Source organism: Musca autumnalis, unplaced genomic scaffold (genome assembly GCF_047663935.1).
Source record: "Musca autumnalis isolate F117 unplaced genomic scaffold, ASM4766393v1 scaffold_3, whole genome shotgun sequence".
Classification (NCBI taxonomy): domain Eukaryota; kingdom Metazoa; phylum Arthropoda; class Insecta; order Diptera; family Muscidae; genus Musca; species Musca autumnalis.
In genome coordinates this window covers 40,039,516-40,058,443 of record NW_027411866.1, presented here as the reverse complement: position 1 = coordinate 40,058,443, position 18,928 = coordinate 40,039,516, and the positions used below count along the sequence as shown (strand labels likewise).

At 27.9% G+C, this 18,928-nt stretch overlaps 1 protein-coding gene across 1 annotated transcript in view; it reads right to left on the bottom strand.

Moving 5' to 3' along the window:
- The window catches only part of Hr4 (nuclear hormone receptor 4), a 131,750-nt gene that overhangs the window by 57,226 nt on the left and 55,596 nt on the right, over positions 1–18,928 (bottom strand). The window lies entirely within an intron of this gene.

Sequence of the window (18,928 nt, the reverse complement as noted above, 5' to 3'; positions counted from 1 at the left end):
ATTTACGTTTTATATGCTTATCAAAATGTTTAGATACATTTTTATTGTTCTGCAACATTTTGAGTATCGCGTGAGGCAACAATTATTCACATGATTTGACAATTAACACAGTATTCAGTTTTTTTTGGAAAAATTGCACTTTGTTGATGTAAAGGCAACAATTTTTTGATTTGAGCTTGAAACCATAAAATACCCCAACCAGACAAGGGAGTTACAAAGTTTTCTCATTTATTTACAACTTCAGGACTCACAAAAAGTTCCATTTAGAATGGGAGTCATTGAATTAGCAATCGATTTTGAGCCACAGACGATTTTGAAATTTTTTTAGTTGTCTTGTATTTTGTTTGAGTCACTTTAAGTTTTTGCTTAATTGGTTCAGAAGTCACTAGAAGTTTTTATTGATCTAGTTTTCTTTTCAAGAAAATAATGTTTGATACGGTCCCGTTTCAACATTTCATCGAAATTTTATTGTTAAGAATACAATTTCGCAAAAGAGATGCACTCTAAATTCACAGAAATTTTAGATTCACATGAAGTTTTACATTCAGCTTCAAATTGTTTCAGAGTCACATTTTTATTTCATTTTTTATGTTTTAGAGGCACTCGACCCTTTGTGGTTTCACAGTATCTTCCAATTCAAATTTGATCAAATGTCACTGATTATGTTTATAGTAAGTTCCAAACAGTTTCGGAGTTACACTTTAATGTCAGTAAGTTTTTGAAATTTCACTTTAAATTTTGTAAAGTTTCAAAGATACACTTGAAAGAATCGCGGATTAAGTTTTGGCATTATTTGGGTACAGTTTCGAAGAGCCACTGTCTAATTGAGTTGCATTTTATTGATATTTGAGTTCAGCAGAGTTGATTTGTTGAATTTATTTTTCAAAAAATAGTTTTTAATATTTTAAGAAAAGTCCTTTGAAATTTTAAAATACTATTTTAGTTTAATTATTTTTTGTTGGTTTAATACTCCAATGGGGTTTTTGTAAACTGTTATTTTTTTGTAATTTTTAATATTTATTTAATATTTATATTTAATTTTTTTATTTCTTTTTTTAGGTTTTTTTATTTATAAAATGTTATCATTTGTTTAAATATCTTCTTACACTTAAGTTTGTATATAATGAATAATATAAGGCATTATATTGGTATTTTCGGTTTGTTTTTTTTTTTTTAATATGAAGTCTTTTGGGTTATTATTTTTGTAATATTTTTCATAGAATTTTTATAATTGTTTTTTTTTTTAGTTTTTTAAAGTCCATACAACATTTCTTTGAGTTTTCTCTCAATACAAAAAATAAATGCACTTGATTTTGAGTACAATCTTCTCTAATGCACTTCAAATTACATTTTTCTCTCGTTAACAAAAATTTAAGCTTACACACTTTTCTCCGGCAAATGCACTTGAAATGAGTATTCTCTGCTCTCTTTTATCGAACAATAGATTTGCTCTCTTGTTACTCGTTTTTAGTTCACAATTCGTTTAGTATACCGTTTTTCCGATTTTCCACATTTTAGTTGAATTTTACACTCTCTGCTCTCTTTTTCTCACTTTAAACCGCATCATTGTGGTAAAATAACAGCATTCAATAACGCCTACGTTTGACTGACGAAAAAAAGCCTTACAACACTTTGATATTTCCTTTTTAAAATTCCCAATTTCCACTTAGATGTTGAGTAGAATAAATTAATTTATGTTAACTTTTTTCATTGATATTATTTGTTATTAATCATTTTCTTTTAAAAGGGGACGGATTGTTTCTTTTTTTCTGTGTTGTTGTATACAAATTACTGTAGAAGGATTAGAGATAAAACTGGGGTGAATAAAAAAACAGAGACACAAATGCACTTTTTACATAAAATTGAAAACAATTATTTTGTTGGTCCACCAAAAAAGCACAGTTCATGAAGTTGAAAACTTAAATAATAAAAAAAAATATTTTGAAAACATTGATTCTAGATTAATAATTGAGGAGAGATTTTTTATCATGAGATATAGTTATTATTTTAAAAAATAATTATAAATTTATTTTTGTTACTAAATTAGAATTTTAGTTTTCAAAAAAAAAAAAAAAAATAAATAAATAAAAAAATAAAATAAAATAATAATAATAAAATAAATAAATAAAATCTTCTAAGCAGAAAAATAGAAAACAAGTAATAATTTAAAAAGAAAAAATAAAAATGAGTAAATAAATAAATAAATAAATAAATAAATAAATAAATAAATAAATAAATAAATAAATAAATAAATAAATAAATAAATAAATAAATAAATAAATAAATAAATAAATAAATAAATAAATAAATAAATAAATAAATAAATAAATAAATAAATAAATAAATAAATAAATAAATAAATAAATAAATAAATAAATAAATAAATAAATAAATAAATAAATAAATAAATAAATAAATAAATAAATAAATAAATAAATAAATAAATAAATAAATAAATAAATAAATAGATAAATAAATAAATAAATAAATAAATAGATAAATAAATAAATAAATAAATAAATAAATAAATAAATAAATAAATAAATAAATAAATAAATAAATAAATAAATAAATAAATAAATAAATAAATAAATAAATAAATAAATAAATAAATAAATAAATAAATAAATAAATAAATAAATAAATAAATAAATAAATAAATAAATAAATAAATAAATAAATAAATAAATAAATAAATAAATAAATAAATAAATAAATAAATAAATAAATAAATAAATAAATAAATAAATAAATAAATAAATAAATAAATAAATAAATAAATAAATAAATAAATAAATAAATAAATAAATAAATAAATAAATAAATAAATAAATAAATAAATAAATAAATAAATAAATAAATAAATAAATAAATAAATAAATAAATAAATAAATAAATAAATAAATAAATAAATAAATAAATAAATAAATAAATAAATAAATAAATAAATAAATAAATAAATAAATAAATAAATAAATAAATAAATAAATAAATAAATAAATAAATAAATAAATAAATAAATAAATAAATAAATAAATAAATAAATAAATAAATAAATAAATAAATAAATAAATAAATAAATAAATAAATAAATAAATAAATAAATCAATAAATAAATCAATAAATAAATAAATAAATAAGTAATAAAAAATAATTATGAATTTAATTTTTTTACTAAAACAAAATTTTCATTTTCAAAAAAAAAAAATAATAATAATAAATAAAATTGTCTAAGCAGAAAAATAGAAAAAAATATAATTCAATGATAAAAATATTATGTTTGATTTATATGGGAATTTTTTGAAATTTAAAAAATAGAAAAAAATTGTTTAGTAATAAAAAATAAATATTACTAAGCAGAAAAATATAAAAAAATATAATTCAATGATAAAAATATTATGTTTGATTTATATGGGAATTTTTTGAAATTTAAAAAATAGAAAAAAAATTGTTTAGTGATAAAAATAAATACTTCGATTATTTAAAAGAATGAATATAAATATCATTAAAAAACAAACATTTGCTTTAAAATTTCCCAAATATTATTTTAAATATTTAAATATTTATTATTTTTTAAATATTTATTATTTTATAAATATTTCTTACGAAAAAATAATGGTCAATTTTTATAATTTTTTTATAAATATAATTCAATATATTTCTTATAATAACCTTTAACGCCTAAAACATAAAAATAATTTAATAGACAAACAGAGTATTTTTATAATAAAAATATTATTTAATACTAAAATTTATTTCCACGGAAATTTAAAAAAAAATCCTTAATAATTCAATTTATTTATAAGAAAAATATAAGTTTCCTTTAAAAACTAACATTTTCCTTAAAATTTCCAAAATTATATTTTTATTTTTTATGTGGTATATAGGATTATTATAATAATAAAAATATTATTTTTGAATTATTTTAAATTAAAAAAATAGAAAAAACCGGAATTTTTTTAAATAAAAATATACATTTTTTTGATTTTAATTCAAGTAAACTAAATTTTACTTCCACGAAAAAATTAAAAAAAAAACTAAAAATATTTGATATTTCGATTCTTGTATAAAACAAAAAATATTTAATTCTTTTAAAAATTAAAATTTTCCTTAAAATTTCCAAATTTATGTTTTTATTATTTTATATTGTAGATAGTATTTAAAAAAAAATATTTTTTTTTTTATTTTAATTCAAGTAAACTAAATTTTACTTCCACGAAAAAAATAAAAAAAAAAACTAAAAATATTTGATATTTCGATTCTTGTATAAAACAAAAAATATTAAATTCTTTTAAAAATTAAAATTTTCCTTAAAATTTCCAAATTTATGTTTTTATTATTTTATATTGTAGATAGTATTTTTCATAATTTTTTCTCATAAATATTTTTTAATATTATTTTTAAACATCAAGCTTTAAAGCCTCAAGAAAAAAATAATTTTTTAATATACAAATAGAGAAAATATATTTTTAATAATAAAAATATTATGTTTAATATTTATTAATATTAAACAAATAGAACCGCAATTTACCTCAAGTGAAAAAAATTAACAAAATTTTAAATATTTCGATTTATTTATATGAAAAATATCGATTTCCATTAAAGACAAAAATTTTCCTTAAAACTCCCAAATGATTTCATTTTTTCATTTTTATTTATTGTTTTTAAATTACTTTTTTATTTTTTTTTTTAATTCTTCAATATGATTCTTGTAAATATTAACCTCCAAACTGTCTAAACTTCCAAAATCATTTGATTTATAACATAAATTATACTCCAATTACATCTGGGTTTCATCTCTCACCTTCAAAAGCTTTCGAATTCGTTATAAAATTCCTCAACATCAATAAACAAGAGAAAGAAAGCTCTCTCTCTCTCTTTTGGGGCAAGAAACATAAAAGAGAATAAGTTTCAAATCAATTATAATGCATTTATGTGCAATGTCTTTTGTTTTTCGAGCAACGCGATAGAGAATGCAAGCTAAGCATTTTCTGGATGTTTCTAATAGGTCTTAATGAGAATTAATATATTATTAATTAGGGAAAGAACAGAAGCTGTTTTTGGAAGCTGAAAATTAAATTCAAATTTATGGTAAATCTCCTAAACTAAATGGATTTTTTTATTTTATTTTAAAAGTGTGAATATAGTGGGCATAAAATTGTTTATATTATCTTTATCAAATAAAGGTGTTTTTATGTGCTGTGATTTGAATAATAAATAATTTTATTATTTAGAAAAAAATTATTTTCAAACGGAAGATAAACTAAATTAAAAAAAATATATACGAATCTATAAATATACAGTGCTGGACATATCAATGGAAACTTTTTTCAGAAAACTAATTATAATAATTTTTGACTAAGTACATTTATTCCTTAGTCAAGTATACCTGCATATTTAATTTTATGCAAGCATATGTGGGTATATCTAGCTACGGAATAAATTAATTTAGTAAAAAATTATTATATTTAGTTTTCTGAAAAAAGTTTCCATTGATATGTCCAGCACTGTATACTATCTATAAAATTGAGGAGTGTTAAAAAATCTCCATTTCCATATCAATTCGCATAAACTTAATATCGAAATAATAAAACATCATTGAATAAATGCAATTTTGGAAATTTAGTATAACTAATGGCTGCTCATTTTAATGGGAGTTGCCTATTTGAGAACGTGAGCTATTTAAATTATATTCACAATAAAAAATAGTAAACCTTTTATAAGAAATATTTTTGAAAGCTAGTGTAACTAATGTCTGCACACTTGAGCAAGTTTAGCATATTATTGGTCTGTAGTTCAATGTAAATGGTTCTACGAAATTCGTTATACCATATCAATTCGTTTGGACTTAAATCATCTTATATTCATTGCTTCCTCTAAAGGGAATTTTTAACTTTTTGAAATCTTGAAAGAACAAATAGTTTAATCGCATATATAAATTAAAATAAGAAATTCTACTTTCTATTATAATTTTATAAAAAATTATTAACAATTATATGTAGAAGGAAAATTAATTTTGCTGCATAAATTAAAATTTCCCTCGGAGGGAAATTTTTGTTTTTAGTAAGTTTTGAAAAATTATTGCACTTTTAAACTCTGTGGTGTATGCGGTGTCATACGGATGCAAAAAATAAAAATTTCCCTTTTGGTAAATTTTTAGGGAAATTTTTGTTTTCAATGAAAAATTATATTTTTCGTGGGTGTATACAGAAATTTTTGTTTTTAGTAAGTTTTGAAAAATTATTTCACTTTTAGACTCTATAGTGTATGTGGAGTCATACGGATGCAAAAAATAAAAATTTCCCTTTTGGTAAATTTTTAGAGAAATTTTTGTTTTCAATGAAAATTTATATTTTTCGTGGGTGTATACAGAAATTTAAAAGAATTTTTAACTTTTGACCATAAAAAATTTCCTCTGGAAGGGAAATTATTGTTTCTAGACAGTTTTCCGACACTTTTGGGAAATTGTTGTTTTCAATGAAAATTTGCATTTTTCATGGTTATAAACAAAAATATAAAAGAATTTTTTATTTTGGGAATTTTTCTCAGAAGGAAATTTTTTGTTTTTGGGAAGTTTTGAAGAATCTTCGTATTTTTAGACTCGGTGGAGTAAGTACAAATGTTTTAGGAATTTTTTGTTTTCAATGAAAATTTGCAATTTTACTGGGTATAAACAAAAATGTAGCAGAATTTTTATTTGGGTGCATAAATAAAATTTTCCTATAGGGGAAATTATTGTTTTTATGATTCTTTTTAATCTGTTTGCATATTTTTATTAAGAAAAAAAAAAAAATAGAGTTGAAAAAAAAAATAACAGCAATTTCCTAAATTGTTATTTCCATTTGGAAATTTGTTTTATGTCTTTAATGTTTTTTAAAAAATATCAAAAATAGAAAAATTTTAATTTTTGTGCATAAATAAATATTTCCCTTCAAGGGGAAATTTTTTATTTGGTACATTTCCAATCGGTTTAGCATTTTTTAACCCTTTGTGGAAAATAATTTGAAAGGAGTTTGAAAAAATCCAAATCTCCCTGGTTTTGAAAAGGTGAGTTTTTTTTTTAAAAATTTAATAAAATTTTTGGTGCAAAAATAAATAAAAAATTTAAATGTAAATTTTGATTCTAAATTTCTATAAGAAAAATGGTGTTTAATTAGTTAAACAAATTAATCATAAATAAGTATTTCCCTTGAAAACAGTATTGATACAAAGAATATAGCCAAAAATTGTAAAAACCCCAAAAAAATTTTTAAGGCAATTTTATGGAAATTTTTGTTTCTATTGGAAATTTATGGAGATAAACAAAAATTAAATAAAAAATTTGTTAAGAAAAAATTTTTTGAATTTTATAATATTTGCCTTGAAAACAGTATTGATACAAAGAATATAGCCAAAAATTGTAAAAACCCCAAAAAAATCTTTAAGGCAATTTTATGGAAATTTTTGTTTTTAATGGAAATTTGTTAAGAAAAAAATTTTTGAATTTTATTTTTTTATTATAATTAAATAAAAAAAAATTAAATAATAATAAACGAAGAAAAAGGTTCTATATAATTTAAATTAATTGAAAAAAAAAAACAAATATTTCCCATTCGAATTTGTAGTTTTTTGTTTGCTAGAAATATTTCTGGGAAATTTTTGTTTTCAATATATTTTTGATTTTTTATCATTAATAAATATCTCCATTGAAGACAGGTTCGTTATATAGAATAGACCCAAATATTGTAAAAAAAACCAAAAAATCTTTAGGCAATTTTATGGAATTTTTTTAATGGAAATTTATGGAGATAAACAAAAATTAAATATAAATTCTGTTAAGAAGAATTTTTTATTTTTTTTTTTAATTTCTGACAAATGCTTTTAATTTTATTTTTTATTATAATCAATTTTAATAATAAAAGAAAAAAGTGCTTTTATATAATTTAAATTAATTTAAAAAATATTTCCCATTCGGATTTGTATTTTTTTTTCTAGAAATATTTCTGAGATTTTTTTTCAATTTATTTTTGTTGTTGTTTATCATAAATAAATATTTCCCTTGAAGACAGTTTCGTTACATAGAACAGAGCCAAATATTGTAAAAAACCCCAACAAATCTTTAAGGCAATTTTATGGAAATTTATGGAGAGAAAAAAAAAACAAAAATTAAACATAAATTTGTTAAGAAGTTTTTTTTTTAATATTTTTTCTAAATTTCTAACGAATGCTTTTAATTTTATTTTTTATTATAATCAAATTTAATAATAAAAAGAAAAAATCTGTTTTATATAATTTAAACTCAATTAAAAAAGGTAGTTTCATATAATTTAAATTCAATTAAAAAAACAAAAATTTCCTATTTGGATTTGTTGCACTTTTTTCTAGAAATATTTCTGGGAAGTTTTTGTTTTCAATATACATACATATATGTTGTAATTTTTATAATATTATTTATTTGAATTTTTATTATAATAAAAATTCAATAAAATTATATTAAAAAATAGCACTAGCTTTTTATTATAATAAAATGTAATAAAAAAGAAGAAAATATGTTTATATAATCTACATTCAATTTAAAAAAATAATTTTGATTTGTTGTATATATTTTCTAGAAACATTTCTGGGAAATTTTTGTTTTCAATATATTTTGGTTTTATTATTTTTTTATTTATTATATTATATTTTTATTATTTATATATTTGAATTTTTATTATAATAAAAATTCAACAAAATTATATTAAAAAGTATATATATTTTTATTATTTATTTGAATTTTTATTATAATATTCAATAAATTTATATTAAAAAATAGTATTAGCTTCTAAGGCTATCGTCTAAATTTTATTTTTATTTTTTATTATAATAAAATTGTTTAATAAAATACAAAAGTTTTTTTTCTATAATTAATTTTTTTCTAAAAAAATCCTATTTGAATTACGGTAGCTCTTTTATTTTGGAAAAATCAACAATAATAAAAAAAATTCCTATAATTAAAATTTTCTATATTCCTAACAAATATTTTCAGATTTCCATTGTGTTGAACTATTTTTACTAAAATTATTTTTGACTACTTAAATTTCGTTTAATAATCCATTATCATATCCTCAGTTATTTATTGTAATCCAATTCAATCCATGTTTTTGGTAGTTATCCATTTGTGAACTGTGCTTTTTGGTTTTTGTTTGGGGGGACACTTTCAATTTCTATAATTGTAATAAATTTTTGAAAATATTTTTCACTTTTTTTATTTTTTTTTGAATCATTTTTTGTATTTTTCTTTTTCTTTTTATTATTAATTTTTTGTTACATAGAAAAAATATTGTTTTCACAATTCAATGCCAACAACAACTTTATATAATTTGTATTTGTTTTTGTAGTCAAATTATAAATTATTTTTGTAGTCACTTTTGTCTTTATTTATTTTATTTTAATTATTTTTTTAACAAAATTTTAATAATTTATTAATTTGTTTCAGTCCAAAAAAATGTTAAACACCTTTGAAAATATTTTTAATTTTTTTCACATTTTTTAATTTGTTTTCTTTTGTTTTTGTTATTATTATTTTGCATTCTCATCCAATTGATTGGTTGTTTGATTTTTATTATTGTTTATTATTTTGTTGTAAAACAAAAATCAACAAAGTCCATAAACGTCATTGTAACGAAAGGAAAATTCGAAAATTCTTGTTCGTTCATTCTTCTTTTTTGTTCTTGTTTTTTTCTTTTCTTTACACTTTTAATTATTGATGATGAGAATATGCTGCTGCTGAATTAGAAAAATTGGTGGTGGGTGATGATAATAATAATAACAATAATGATGATGACGAACGACAATGACAACAAGAAGACCACGACAAAGACGTCCAACAAAATACCGCCGTGCAACTTTAACAGTTGTTTGATGGCAAACGAGTCGCGATACAGAATGATGATGATGTGAAAAATGCTTTTGCTTTCCACATACTTCTGCTGCGGCTGCTGTTGGCGGCGCTGCTGTTACTAACTTCTGGATGTCGGTCCCGATCGAAGAAGAAAGCCAAACGACACTCTATGCATGCACTTGTATGCACACCAGCCAGCCAGCCAGTAAGCACACGCTCACATCTTCCCCAAAGCTGGGAAAATGTTACCGTTAGAGTTAGCAGCAGGCATTAGGTAATTTTGTTTTTCTTTTTTTTTGTTTTCAGGGAAAATGTTATGTTAAAGTAAGAGTTGTTTGCCGATTTTCCACACGATATATGGTTCAAATTCTTTTCTTTTGTTTAATAAACTTAAATTATGTTGTCAAGCTATTTTCACACTCACTCTTTCTCTTTATCTCTGAAGAAAACTATCACTATGATTTTTTTAGCTATTTATTTACACTCTCTTATTATTATTCTTCTTCTCTCTTCTTTTAATTTTTGCTCTTTCTTGTTTTGCTTTTTGTTTCTATTACACATTAATAATTTTTCTTTTTGTTGTTGTACGCGGAAACAAAAATGTTTCAAACGAACCGCAGCATAGAGCCAGCCAATGACCGACCGAAAACATAGGTAAACGAAAGCGTCATAAACTGTTGTGTGGTGCTATGATGGTTTTTTATTGTTGTTGTTATGTATGTTATTGTTGTGGTGGTGTTGGTAGACAACGACAATGATGACGACGAACGAGCGCGTTCAACGTGCGTTTATGCGAACGGTTTAAAGTGAAATGAAAGGAGTCAACGAAAGAAAGCCACCAACAAGCGCCAACAACTATTTCCAAGCATTTGAAAAAAGCCACACAAACACACTCAAACACACACGGAACGGAACACTCACTCCGTTAAGGCTAGGCGCACACACAACATAGTACTTGCTGCTTTTTGCTGCTGGCACACTCATCCAGCCAACCAACCAGTCAGGCAGTCAGTCATTCATCCACCTAAGCATAGGAAAAAAAAAACAAACAAGAAAACCCAAACGTATTAGAGACCTATATTCGTTGATATTCCCCATTTACACACACCATGACAGGCAGAGGAAAACTTTTTTCCCATTTTCTTTTTTGGCTGCTATGCTCCAAACACACACACACATACATACACCCAGACACTTATGATTAAAAGTTGGATGTAAATGGAAAACCTCTGCTCCACAACAATAACATGGGAAAAAAGAAGAAGAGGGGGAGAGGAGGAAATGGAAATATAAAAAACAAATATTAGATCAAGCATGCTCCGCAGCATGCATATTTGTGTGACAACAAACCACATGTACATGTTCTCCCTTTTTATTATAGCTACCACTGTTTAACCCAGAGGTGAGGGTCTCTCAGTAACACCATACACAAATTTTTGTGGGCACAACTGCATTAGATAAGTTAGAGCATAAAGCAAAGTACCGCAACACTCAGTGTAGGTGAAGTTTTCTTACACAAACACACCCTCTCATGCCCAAAAGAGGGAGAGAGAGATATGTAGAGTGTCAGAGAGAGAGGAAGCTCCATTAAAACTATTTATTTACAGTTATAACCAAGAAAAACTAACATCAATAACATAAAAAGCTCAACAGCAATATATTAAGGGAGAGTGGGAGAGAGGTAGAGAGTGAAGAAAAATAAGAGAAGAGATTTAGTTTTAAAAAGCAAAAGCTTTTTATGTTTTCAAAACAAACAGATTTTAACATAAAATGAAGTTGCCGGTAAGCAAAAACAAAAAAGAATCAATAAAAGAAAGATGTTAGAGAGCAAAAGTTGTAGAAGAGAGAGATAGAGAGGAGGCTAACCTGTTAAGTTATTTCCCTTGCAAAGCAAAAGGGCAAACCTTTAGCTAAGCTGGTTAACTAACATAAAACCGGCATTAAAATTAACATAAAGAGAGGGAATATCTTGGTGGCGTTTAAGTTATGTAGAGTAGTGAATGAAAGCTTTTCTACTCTCCCTCTCTCTTTGTTTTTAATATGGACCCATTGTCGTATGCCTTATGTCTATTATTACACATTGCTCATACCTTATGTGGGCTAATGTTTTCATTTTCATAATGCCATCATGCCATCATGAAAAGGAAAAGCTTTTGGAAATTTTCTTTTCCTGATTTAGTTGGTTGTTTGGCTGATTATGCAGTTGCTGTGATTGCATAAAAAATGCATTATAATTTAGATGTTCGTTTGTTGCTCCGTCGTTTGACTATTGGTTGGCTTGTTGGTTTGTTTGTTTTGTTTTTTTTTTGTTTTATAGCTCCATATTACGTGAGTGAACGTGGTGGTGGAGGTGCCCCCAGAAAGCCTGTTTGCTTGAATGGAGTTCACTTTTGGCTTCTCTGCAAGTTATGTTTGCTCTGCTGTTGTTGTTGTTGTTAGCGGGGCTTTATGTTTATGGTAATGACTGGTGCTGGCGTTGTTGTTTGTTGTGTGCTTGTGCCCCAGTGTCGTATTGACGTTTGTTGCAAGTCATTTTCTTTGAACATTTTCTGCTGTTAGTTTTTCTTGATGATACATGGATGAGGTTTGTTTGGCTGTTACTTTATATCAGGTTTTTCATTTCATTTGCTTGTTTTTGCTTCTCGTTGTTGTTGGTATTATTTTTCTTATCGGCCAACTTTCTTGTGAGACTTTTTTATTTCTTCTGCTTTTTGTTTTCTTTGCTTTGGGTATTAAATAACACTTACATTATAAAGTTGTTGCTGCTGTCATCATCATGGTGGTGGTTGTTGTTGTTTTTGCTTTCATTTACTTCCTGATTGCAATTTTTTTTGTTTGTTTTGTTGCTTTTTTTGTAACAAATCACTTTTATTTTTCACTTCAAACACATGGACACCAACACACTCACACTCACATAGAGTTACAACAATGGTTAATGGTTTAAGGTTACCAAACGTAGAGACAAGACAGAAAAAAATGGCAAAATGGTAGGAAAATTGATTGGTAAAAGTGTTATTTGATTCGTAAAACGTAACAAACAATGGCAATGTTATAGTTACAATAATATAATAGTTTAATAAAGAAATTGTATATAGGAATCAATGAACAATAAGGGGGAAGTTAAATTATGATATCAAAGTGTTTTTTGAATGAATGCAAAATGGATTCAAATTACAATATCGATTACAAAAATTGTTTTCTGTATACCATATTTATAAGGAAACTAGCGGACCCGGCGAACTTCGTCTCGCTATTAAGGAATAAAATTTCATACAAAAACTTAATTTTCGATTTTTCCAATTTTCCGACTTTTCCAGAGAGATTTTCCAAAATTTTCTTCCGTAAAGACCTTCTCCTCGAAAATACGAATAACTGACAAAAAATTTTATAGAAATCGGCCTAGCCGTTCTCATTTTATGAATTACTATACATTTTTTACACCATTTTTATATATATAGATGAAATGGAATTTATCTATATCTATATATATATAAAAATGGTGTAAAAAATGTATAGTAATTCATAAAATGAGAACGGCTAGGCCGATTTCTGTAAAATTTTTGTCAGTTATTCGTATTTTCGAGGACAAGGTCTTTACGGAAGAAAATTTTGGAAAATCTCTCTGGAAAAGTCGGAAAATTGGAAAAATCGAAAATTGAGTTTATGTATGAAATTTTATTCCTTAATAGCGAGACGAAGTTCGCCGGGTCCGCTAGTTTGAATATAATAATCAATACTAATTTATATAGTTGTATTCATTAATATTAATTAATTATAATATTTTAAATAAATTTGAAGAAGTATTAGAGGTATAAAAACGTTTTTTTAGAAGAAGATCCTATATTTAGATCTTAAAGTTTAGAAGGATTAAATCTTTAGAGCCTTTTTAGATTTGAGAAAATGTTACGCCCACTTGTAGACCCCAAAAAAAACAAATTTTCATGAATTTTTTCCAAGAAAGCAAGCAACATTTTTTGTATGTTTTTTGTTTTTTTTCGTGTGAGCACATCATAATCAACTTTTTATACCCTCAGCATATATGCTAACGAGGGTATATGAGTAGATGACAAAACAAATTTAGTTTCCATGAAGCCAAGGTTTGTACTATTATAATACGCGAACTATTGTAGTTACTATGATAATTACTGGATCAAATTAAGTGTTTTTGAACAAAGCTAAAAAATTTAGCAAAAAATTTTAATTTACGTTTTCTTATGGCCTGTTTCAATAAGACTATTCGAATACATTCGTTCAAACTACTACCAAACATATGTCTTTTGAAAAATATTTCATTCATTTTTGTTTTCAATCAAACAAACATTTTCTACACAAACAGAAGTTTGGTAGTAATTCGAAAGAATTTGAATTCGAATCGTCTTTGAGAAACAGGCAATTAATTTGCGAACATACAAAAACATAAAACGCAGTTTTTTTCTGAGCAAACAGGTGTAAATGTCAACAATGACTATGAAAACGGGACAAAATCGATTAGTTGTCAACGAGAGCCGTACCTAAAATTTTCTGAGCGACAGTTTGGCAGAACATTTCGAAGCTGAAAAACGTCATCTTGTGGTACTTTAATAGCGGCTCTTAAAATAAAGGACGAAAAGGACATTGAAGGAAGCGAGTAAGAAGGTCCAAGTGCTCTACGAAAATAATCCTCATTCGATTTGACTGCAGATATGTCATCTCAAATATAAGCTAAAACAACAGGGAAAAAAGATATAACGCTAATTCCTGATGCCTTACAGGGTCTCTAGCAAAAACTGCATCACGCCATAACGCAGAAGTTCGACTCACGGCGGATCTGTCCTTTGGGATTCTTAATATACTCACCAAGGGCGTTCATCTCCAAAAGGAATTATCTCTGCCCCAAAATTTGTGTTCACAGTGATATCATAACCTATGATCGACTTCTTAACCACGGAAAAGCTGATTTGTACGTTTTCAGAGAATTTACCAAAGATCTTTCCTGTGAAAAATCTTTTCGAAAAATCGTCACTCCTGCAACCCCTCGTTACATTCCTGCTGGTTGAACTACTACGGATCCTGAAGACCTAAGAATTTACTCTTGAAGTCAACAAGCTAATGGGCGAGCACAAGCGAAAAAAAGTGGCTAGATCAGCTGAAGCAATGCAACATTGGTACAGGACTAAATAATTGTGGACAACAGTTAAATCACTCTCGAATCCGGGATCGTTAGCCACCTATATTGAAGCCAGAGAAGGATGTACAGGCCAATCCCCCTCTTTTAGCCAGTAACGCAGATTCTAGAGGCAGCGATTCCGGGAGGACTGAAACAGTTAAGTTGGCTCTTGAACTATCGAAGACTTTTGATACCGGTCGAGGGCATAGAGAAGACTTTCCTCCTGTCGTGTTTGAAAAGTTACATAAGATATACCCTCAGCCTGTATTTAGGGGGTTTCAAAATTTTGGTCGTATAACCGACGATTAAAGTTCAAAAATGTTGCGGAAAAGGTACTTAAAAGGAATGGACCGACATAGACCATGGGTGTGCCATAGGGGGTTTTTACACCCTTCGGGCTGTTTTCTCAAGCCCCTGAAACAACTTTTACCATCGTAATTGAGGCAGCGAATATAAGTTGCTTCAACAAAAAATCAAAGTGATTCAATAGCAGGTCTTAAAGTGAACTTATCCAAAATTTTGTGTGGGAGGTACCGGATGGAGTGGACAAATATAGTCCATATTCGAACCTGATCTGTATCTGGTAGATATTATGAGAATGTGTAAAGTATGGACCAAATCGGTCACTCGCATCAAGAGTTATCGTGTGCACAATTTTTCCGAACATTTTTGAACATTTGTGGGGTAGGTACCTGAAGTAGTGGACCGATATGGCTTATCTACGGACTTAAACTAAGTTTGGAAACAATATTACGAAGGCCAAATTTTGGCCGGAATCGGCATATCCGTTTGAGAATTATCTTGCGCTTCCAGCCATAAACATGGTGTCATAGGGTTTGTTTTTTAACTTTCAGGCTATTTTCTCAGGAAGTATGGACTTGCCCGTGAGGAAACTTGTACCTTCGTATAGGGGACAGTGAATAAAAGATGTTACAACAAAAACCAAAGCGATTCGAGAGCAGGTCCTAAACTGAACTTTTCCTAAATTTTGTGTGGGAGGTACTCGAAGGAGTTTACCGATTGAGTCCATATTGGAACCTTATCTAAGTCTGGTAGAAATTACACGATGTGCAAAGTATGGACCAAATCGGTTATTCCCTTCAAGAGTTATCGTGCGCACAATTTTTGCGACAATTTTTGAACATTTGTGGGAGAGGTACCGGAAGGAGTGGACCGATATGACCCATCTTCGAACTTAAATCGAATCTGGACAAAATATTTCGACACCCAAAATTTGAACGGAATCGATTGATCCGTTCGAGAGTTATCGTGCGCACCAGCCAGACAGACGGACAGACAGACAGACGGACGGACGGACATTGCTAGATCTACTCAAAATTGTCTAAAACGGATATCGTACAAACATACTTTTTGAATTATTTCGATGAGGCACATTTTTGGTCGTATCAAAGTGTAAATACCCTCTTTAGCCTAAAGGCTGAGGGTATAAAAACTGTGTGTGTGGACGCCAGTCGTTTGTAGAATTCAGAAATAAGAAGTCCAAAAGCCGTGGAGTGAAACATTGAGTTCCTCAAGGCGGAGTGATACTTCTTAACTGTTTAACCTCTGTCATTCTTCCAGATGACTGGACAGTGGAATTTTATGCAACCCCTATTTTTGGTCCGATTTATGTCAAATTTTGGGACTGGGCATACTTTTGGCTTCTTATTACATTGCAATCGAAACATATGGCATATTCAAAATTATGCAAAATGCATAAATTTTTGCATATTCAAAATTTATGCATATTACATATTTTCGTATGCAACAAATATTTCAATAATAGGTACAAACATGTTTGTGTGTACAATTTTTCTGTTTAAAATTGTCTTCAGACAAGTCAATAAAATAGAAAAATGTCTAACCACAGCCATAACCTTCAAAATACCGAAAATCGGGAGTATCGTTCTATGGGGGCTATATGAAGGCCTGAACCTAAACCGACAAAAGTTAGGTGGAAAGTTGTTTACACCCAAGGAAGACTTAATACCAAATTTCAGCCATTTCAGAGGGATATTGAGGGCCCAACGTTCAAAAGGAGGTACTGTTCTATGGGGGCTATGTGAAGCCGTGGACCTATACCGACAAATTTCAGGTGGAAAGTTTTATATCTACAGCGAAGACAAATTGCCAAATTTCAGTCATTTCGGTTGGATATTGAGGCCACAACCTACAAAATACCGAAAAACAGGAGGTACCATTCTATGAGGGCTATATGAAGACGTGGACTTGTGCCGACAAATTTCAGGGGTAATGTTTTATACCCGCAACGGAGACTAAATACAATTTTCAGTCATTTCGGTGGGATATTGAGGGCACAACCTTCAAAATACCAGAAATCCGGAGGTACCGTTCTATGGGGGCTATATGAAGACGTGACCCTGTGTCGACAAATTTCAGGTGAAATGTTTTATACCCCCAACGAAGACCTAACACCAATTTGCAGTCCTTTTGGTGGGATATTGAGGCTACAACTTTTAAAATAACGAATATCGGTGGATACCGTTCTATGGGGGCTATATGAAGACGTGGACCTATGCGTACAGATTTCAGTTGTAAAGTTGCATACTCCTAACGAAGACTTAATACCAAATTTCAGCCATTTCGGTGGGATATTTAGACCATAAATCCTTGAATATATTTTTGGATATGGTTTTGCATATGCTAATTTTATGCAGATATGTCAAAATATGCACCAAATGCAAAATATGCAAAAATTTCTGGGCCTAATTCGTTTATTTTTGTAATAAATCGAGTTTCTGTCTAATCAGATTTTCTCTACGACCATCCAAACTATATATGCATTTGCATAGGATTCCGCTGTCTACAGATGACATAGAAACTGTAATGTTTTGCGGATGATTTTTCGTTCTTGGCCTAGGGTATTTTTGTCGATGACATATGTTTTAGGTTAATCATCTACATAGCTGACTTAGAGCAGTTCTTCCATCTGACAAATATGAAAATATCCGTCGCTAAATCCACTGCCACATTGTCCACCACTTGGCTGAACTGAGGCTTCCATTGATCATAGTGGACGATGGTGTACTGCTTCTGACCACTATACCACCCCCAAAATATTGGCTATAACGTTCGGTAGCATGTTTAAGTCGTCCGCGCAAGATAATGATAAGATCAGAAGTTGGATCAGGGTCCTCCATTTGCTGGCTGGCAGCACTTGGTGTGAAAACAAAGAAAGCTATGCGGCGCCATCGTGGTATGCAAATGTTAGCGCTACGCAGTGTCTCTTCACGATCCACCTTCATGAGGAGACGAAGGTATTACCGGTGCATCAACGCAACAGGATGTTGTCGATGCAGTATCTGCTTGGGTGTTATTGCAGTGAGCATCCCTGGACAGGGTTCCCCCAGAGATACAGTGTAAATGCCGTACTTGGACACCACCACCATCCATCACACCAGAAGAACGCCAGCTGCCAAGGCAAATACGAGTAGTTTCTAGCCCAATTAAGATACGGACGGGTGCCACCGTGGGTCTATGGTATGCACACCCGCCTTGCACACATAAAGTCGTGGGTTTGATTCCCCGGCCAGGCAACATCAAAACACTTTTCAACGGTGGCAAAATACCCCTCAGTAATGTTGGCGACATTTCCTGAGTATTTCAGCCATGTAAAACTTCTCTACAAAAGTGGTGTCTTAGACACGCGTTCGGACTCGGCGATAAACTGTAGGTCCCATATCATTGAGCTAATATGAATAGGGGTGCACTCATTGATATGAGAGAAGTCTCCCTTGTCCCTTATGGGATGTTTGTGGAACAATTATTATTATTATACGTACGCTTTATAAAATGCTATGATTGGTCGGTGCTGCTGTATGGAACTGAAGTTTGGACGCTCAAATCCTCTGATGAGAGAAAATTGGAAGCCTTCGAAATGTGGATTTACCGGCGAGTACTGA